Raw genomic sequence first — 7,568 nt, forward strand, 5'->3', positions numbered from 1 at the left:
GCAAAATGTGCCTTCTAGCACTAACAGAGGATTGTTCCACGCTGAATAAAGAAACTAACCCAAAAATTAAAAATACCCGATAGTGGAAAGCCTCAGGGTCCTTCAACCTAGAGACACTAAGACAAAAAAATCATTCCATTGCGATTGCTATTACAGTTATACTGAAACAGGTCAGAAAAGTCATCTAATCAACGCATCATATAAGATAACTGAGTCTCAGTCTTGAGTCGACTGAGAGAAACACCAGTGTAATCATTTCTTGGTACACTATGTGATCGAAAGTATCCGGACACCTGGCTGAAAATGAATTACAAGTTCGTGGCGCCCTCCAACGTAATATGGTGTTGGCCTGCTCTTAGCCTTGATGACAGCTTCCACTCTCGCAAGCATACGTTCAATCATATGCTGGAATGTTTCTTGGGGAATGGCAGCCCATTCTTCAAGGAATGCTGCACTGAGGAGAGGTATCGATGTCGGTCGGTGAGGCTTGGCACAAAGTCGGCGTTCCAAAACATGCCAAAGGTGTTCTACAGGATTCTGGTCAGGATTGTGCAGGCCAGTCAATTACAGGGATGTTATTGTCATGTAACCACTCCGCCACAGGCCGTGCTTTATGAACAGGAGCTCGATCGTGTTGAAAGATGCAATCACCATCCCCGAATTCCTCTTCAACAGAGGGAAGCAAGAAGGTGCTTAAGATCAATGTAGGCCTGTGCTGTCATAGTTCCACGCAAAACAACAAGGGGTGCAAGCCCTTTCCATGGAAAACATGACGACGCCGTAACACTATCGCCTCCGAATTTTACTGTTGGCACTACACACGCTGGCAGATGACTTTCACTGGGCATTCGCCATACCCACACCCTGCCATCAGATCGCCACATTGTGTACCGTGATTCGTCACTCCACATAACGGTTTTCCACTGTTCAATCGTTAAATGTTTTCACTTCTTACACCAAGTGAGGCGTCGTTTGGCATTCACCGGCTTATGAGTAGCCGCTCGACCATGAAATTCAAGTTTTCTTACGTCCCACCTAACTTTCATGGATCCTGATGCAGTTTCGAATTCCTGTGTGACGGTCTGGATGGATGTTTGCCTATTACACATTACGACCCTTTTCAACTGTCGGCGGTCTCTTTCAGTCAACAGACGAGGTCGGCCTGTAAACGTTTGTGCTGTACGTGTGCCCTGGCGTTTCCATTTCACTATCACGTCGAAAACAGTGGAGCTACGGATGTTTAGGAGTGTGGAAATCTCGCGTACAGCCGTATGACACAAGTGACACCGAATCATCTGACCACATTCGAAGTCCGTGAGTTGCGCGGAGCGCCCCATTCTGCTCACTCACGATGTCTAATGACTACTGAGGTCGCTGATATGGAGTACCTGGCAGCTGGTTGCAGCACAATGCAACTAATATGATAATGTATGTTTTTGGGACAATCAGTTTAATAAGCCACAGCTGCAAAATACTAACACGAATTCTTTACAGACGAATGGAAAAACTAGTAGAAGCCGACCTCGGGGAAGATCAGTTTGGATTCCGTAGAAATACTGGAACACGTGAGGCAATACTGACCTTACGACTTATCTTAGAAGAAAGATTAAGGAAAGGCAAACCTACGTTTCTAGCATTTGTAGACTTAGAGAAAGCTTTTGACAATGTTGACTGGAATACTCTCTTTCAAATTCTAAAGGTGGCAGGGGTAAAATACAGGGAGCGAAAGGCTATTTACAATTTGTACAGAAACCAGATGGCAGTTATAAGAGTCGAGGGGCATGAAAGGGAAGCAGTGGTTGGGAAGGGAGTAAGACAGGGTTGTAGCCTCTCCCCGATGTTATTCAATCTGTATATTGAGCAAGCAGTAAAGGAAACAAAAGAAAAATTCGGAGTAGGTATTAAAATCCATGGAGAAGAAATAAAAACTTTGAGGTTCGCCGATGACATTGTAATTCTGTCAGAGACAGCAAAGGACTTGGAAGAGCAGTTGAACGGAATGGACAGTGTCTTGAAAGGAGGGTATAAGATGAACATCAACAAAAGCAAAACGAGGATAATGGAATGTAGTCGAATTAAGTCGGGTGATGTTGAAGGTATTAGATTAGGAAATGAGACACTTAAAGTAGTAAAGGAGTTTTGCTATTTGGGGAGCAAAATAACTGATGATGGTCGAAGTAGAGAGGATATAAAATGTAGACTGGCAATGGCAAGGAAAGCGTTTCTGAAGAAGAGAAATTTGTTAACATCGAGTATAGATTTAAGTGTCAGGAAGTCTTTTCTGAAAGTATTTGTATGGAGTGTAGCCATGTATGGAAGTGAAACATGGACGATAAATAGTTTGGACAAGAAGAGAATAGAAGCTTTCGAAATGTGGTGCTACAGAAGAATGCTGAAGATTAGATGGGTAGATCACATAACTAATGAGGAGGTACTGAATAGGATTGGGGAGAAGAGGAGTTTGTGGCACAACTTGACCAGAAGAAGGGATCGGTTGGTAGGACATGTTCTGAGGCATCAAGGGATCACCAATTTAGTATTGGAGGGCAGCGTGGAGGGTAAAAATCGTAGGGGGAAACCAAGAGATGCATACACTAAGCAGATTCAGAAGGATGTAGGTTGCAGTAGGTACTGGGAGATGAAGAAGTTTGCACAGGATAGAGTAGCATGGAGAGCTGCATCAAACCAGTCTCAGGACTGAAGACCACAACAACAACAACATGTTTTTGGGGGTGTCCGGATACTTTTGATCACATAGTGTACTTAAAAATTGTTATACCAAACCACGTTTTTCTGTTGCAACACCTTCAGAATCTCCTAAGCTGTCAGCCAAGTTCTTATTAGCTCAAACTTATAGCTATTTACGCTCGTGCGTTTCAGCTTGTGGCAGACAATCCACCTATATTCAGTGACTTCTTGAAACCAATTGTAGAGCACATTCAGCGTACTGTTCTAGTGCTAAGGATAGCACAGCGTCATCACAGACTTCTCTGGTATCAACGTTCAGTACCAACGTGAATATGGATTATCTCACTGGACTCTCTTTTTAAGAAGTTTCTAAAGTCTAGAGAAATGTAAACAGTTCAATCAGACAAAAACACTTAATTCAGAATCTCAATACGTACGATAGTTAAACTATTGGGCATGGAAGAAAATTATTTCGATACCTTGAACCGCTCACAAAAGATAAGGATGTTATGTTTTGTGCCATTTTACACTGAAGTGTTAAACGGCAACTCATAATCGACTAATTAAGCTGTTATCGGTCCAATTTTAGCTGGACTTTTGCGAATGGTGTCCTTCATGTGTCAGCCAGCTGCATTTTTTCAGCGGTTTTGACACACTTCTACCTCCAGTAATAAACCTATGGCCGCTACATCGCGCTAGTACAGACATTGTATCGGATGTGGAATCTGTAGTGCCACGACTCAGTCTTTGAACAGAATATTATTAATCATTAAGAAAATTAAGAAGCAGCAGCTTGGAGGCGCCATAGAGCTTTGCATTAGCGGACACGGGGCAGTAAATGCCAGTGTGGGGACATGTGGGTCACAATAACAGACAAGCCAGTGGATTGCGGATCGAAGATAGACAAGCTCAGCGATAAACGGCGCTGGGCAGCAGTAACCGAATAGTGAGCTGGGAGGCGTCACCACAACGGTAATGGCAGATACACTAGGTGCTCATTTGTAGAGAAACAAATCGGCTCTGGAGGAATATAAATAACTCTGGATTTTAAGGCGGGGAGCACTTGTCACTGCCGGGAGCCAGCAGTACCACGATGCCAAGGCAACGCAAGACAACGAGACCGCTGGGCTCTCTCAGCTGAAGCCGCGGGTTCGAGACCTTGTTGCACTCGCCGTCGTTCACGAGACTTGTTGCCACCGCGCTGCTGGTATGCAGTACGTACTTGCCGCCACTGACACTGATTACGTAGTAGGACTTCACGGCAAAAGCCAGCCACTGGCCAACTTCTGTCCGAGGGCAGCAGACTCCAGCCGCCGCCACCCAAGTGGGCGCCATGGCAGCACAACACAACGCACCACTGACGTCAATGGCCGTGGCCTACAGATGCTGCCAGCCTTAGCAGCATGAGGCGCCGTCGCAGAAGCATGGGACGAAAGCCGTCAACCCTTCATCAACCCCAGAAAGGGACAATGAGAAAAGGGGTGCCTGTCTCATTACACCGTATATCGAAATCAGTCAAAGTTCCTTGTAACTGTTAACAGTGTTCAGCTAGGAACCCCTCGTCCCTATTACCAAACGAGAGAGTCACATCTGAAAGTTTTATTGTGGTGCATGCAATCATTTTATTTAAAATAATTAAAAATTAGTAACAAATTCTATTAACAAGTGTGACAGTGGAATCTCTGTAAAATATAAAGCAAGATTACCCAAAATAGTATAACTTCCGTAGAAAGTGAAAAATAGGTATGTAACAGTTTCCGTGTAATAGGGATGGTGGAACATAATAATTTAATTGGTAACGATATATAGCGAGGCGTTAAATTTTCTCTCAATGTCAAAATAAGGTTCTGCGATAACTGAGTTTCAGTGTGTAAGCCACATGCAAGCACTGGTGGGAATCTTCCAGTATCGTGTCGGACACCCTTTGGTCCGGCGAACTCTACGTGCCATGGAATCAAAAAGTCCTTGGAAGAGCCCTGCAGAAATATTGAGCCATGCTGTCTCTACAGCAGTCCATAATTACGAAAGTTGTAGTGTAGGATGTGCACGAACTAACCTCGCAATTGTATCCCGCAAATCTGCCACGGTAGCTGAGTGGTCAGCGCGACAGAACGTCAATTCTAAGGGCCGGGGTTCGTTTCGTGGCTGGGTCGGAGATTTTCTAAGCTCAGGAACTGGGTGGTTGTGGTCCTAATCATCATCATTTCATTCCCATAGACGCTCAAGTCACCGAAGTGGCGTCAAATCGAAAGTTTTGCACTCGGTCTACCAGACGGGAGGTTCCAGTCACAAGATATTTTATGTACCCCGTAAAGGTTCCATGGGATGCATGTCGGGCAATGTGGGTGGCCAAATCATCAGCTGGAACTGTCCAGAATGCTCTTCAAGCGAATCATGATCAGTTGTGGCCCAATGACATGATATCGTTGTTTGGGAACATGAATTCCTTAAAGACAAACTGCCTATTGGCTTCTGTCTCGGGTTCTTCGGCCGACGTTCATCTAAGAACCCGAGACAGAAGCCAATAGGCAGTTTGTCAACAAGTGGCCACGAAAGCCTCAACAATTTTGAATTCCTTAAAGGCTAGAAATTATCTTCAAGTAGTCGAACATAGCCATTTGCAGTCAATGAAGGTTCAGTTGGACCACAGCACCCAGTCCATTGCATTTTAACACAGCGTACACCAGTATGGAGCTACCACCAGTTTGTACAGGGCCTTGTTGACAATTTTGGTACATGGATTCTTGGCGCCTGCACCACACTCGAATCCTACCATCAGCTCTTACCAATTCAAATCGTGTAGGCTCCAACCGATATGGTCACGAACTCAGGAGAGACTCTGGAGACGGTGTCGTGCCTTTAGTAATGGCACTCGCGAAGGTCGTCTACTGCCGTCGCACATTAACGCCAAATTTCACAGCACTGTCCAAAGGGATACGTTCGTCGTACGTCCTACATTGATTCTGCGTTTATTTCATTCAGTGTTGCTTGTCTGTTAGCACTGACAATTCTACGCAGACGCCGCAACTCTCGGTCGTTAAGAGAAGGCCGTCGGCCACTGTGTTGCCCATGGAGGGAGCTAATGTCTGTAATTTGGTATTCTCGGAACACTGTGATTCTCGGTATATTGGATACCCAAACAACTCTCGAAATGGAATGTCGCATGCATCTAGCTCTAACTACCATTTCACGTTCAAAATCTATTAACACCCGTCGTGCGGCCATAGCTGCGTCGGAAACCTTTTCACATGAAACACCTGGATACAAACGACAGCTCTGCCAATGCTCTGTCCTTCTATAGCTTGAGCAGGCGATAAAACCACCATCTGTATATTTGCATACCGCTATGCCTTGAATTTCAACATATTTGTATATTTTTTAATTAAAACGTGGAAAGATGTCAGGATAAAAATTACATCAAGTCCCATAACAGATCAAAAGCAATGTTCAAGAATGACCCTGTTAACTAATATGTTATAGACTATTTTCTTTTGTGTCAATGCTCTAATTAGATCCTAAGTAAAAAATAAAAAAAAAACTGTGTTACGTCCTTTGTGAGGAACGCATGTCATACACCTTCCATCATCCACTTGCATAAATCCGGCGTGCTGGACACACCCTGCTATCATTATGATGATTCAACTGTTGGTAATGTACACCACATCCTATTTAAGCTCAGGCATAGTGAGAAAAGCCGAGTCAATTTGCTAGTACGACTACAGCACGCGCCCGGGATATCCACGTTTCGGATCTCTTATCAGGGGCTCAAGGATGCAACAGTCTTGTCAATATCAGTAATGAATCTGGTAAGAAGGCGTCAGTCCTCGCGCAGCCGCGCGACCAACAGCATTGGACCGCTCGCACAGAAGATGCCCCATTACTATAGGAGGAGAAGGCGTACGCGTCTTACAGTTTTTAAAGCAATAGACAATATTGCTAATAATACTGAGACATAATTGATGAGCTCTCGAGACATTGTCATTGCATGTCGCTTTACACTATTCCATTCTAGCAGATAGAACCAGGAGTGCATAACACATCACAGCCAAGTTTACAAGGTTAGATGACATAAAAATTTAAAGGAAATGATGGTCTTTGAAATTAACTAAAGAACTGAAATGGAGGTTTCAATACAACCAACTGGTTAACCGTTAACTTGTATCTGGCCTGGTGGTATAATTGAATATACAGATTTCATCTAAACACAAATTTAAGAAAGAGTACCCTAAACATTTATACGAAGACGGTCAAATGCTACTTAAATATCTCTGCAAATCCTTTTAATTTGTGATCAGTAAAAAGTACGTAAGCCAGAAGGCAGTTTTACATTAGTAAAAAAGCCAACTCTCTGGTTTATACAGACATACTTTGAAAGTGAAGAAACCACTGGATAACATGTACTTAGATGATTATGAACTTTTTTATTCTTGCTGACTGTAGTTTTAAATGAAATCATGGCGGATATGTTTTAGATTACGAGATTAAAGTAGCTACGTAGTGCTACTCAGTAATATCGTCGCTGAATGGAAATGCCAAAGGGGAACCGCATGCTGCTCCCTTACGACGCCAAGAATTACAAAGTTGTACTAGGTCAATATTTGACGGGTCGCTGAATTTAAATACAAGGATCATACCAGAAAGCCGTAACACCACAATTTCCGAAACGAGTCCCCTGGGTGACATGACTTTTGTAAGAAACAGAGAAGCGGTTCGATGATAGGTAAATTTTTTTTCTTGTTTCTCCGCCCGCGGCGCTATCAAACTTAGCCAATTAACCCTAAGAAACGAAGTACAAGACGACATCAATTACGGCCCAATCGCCAACTTTTACGAAGCTGTGGAAACGTCCATCCAGCTATGTTAGTGCCTTCATTCTGCCA

The sequence above is a fragment of the Schistocerca nitens genome, chromosome 1 (assembly GCF_023898315.1).
Source record: "Schistocerca nitens isolate TAMUIC-IGC-003100 chromosome 1, iqSchNite1.1, whole genome shotgun sequence".
Classification (NCBI taxonomy): domain Eukaryota; kingdom Metazoa; phylum Arthropoda; class Insecta; order Orthoptera; family Acrididae; genus Schistocerca; species Schistocerca nitens.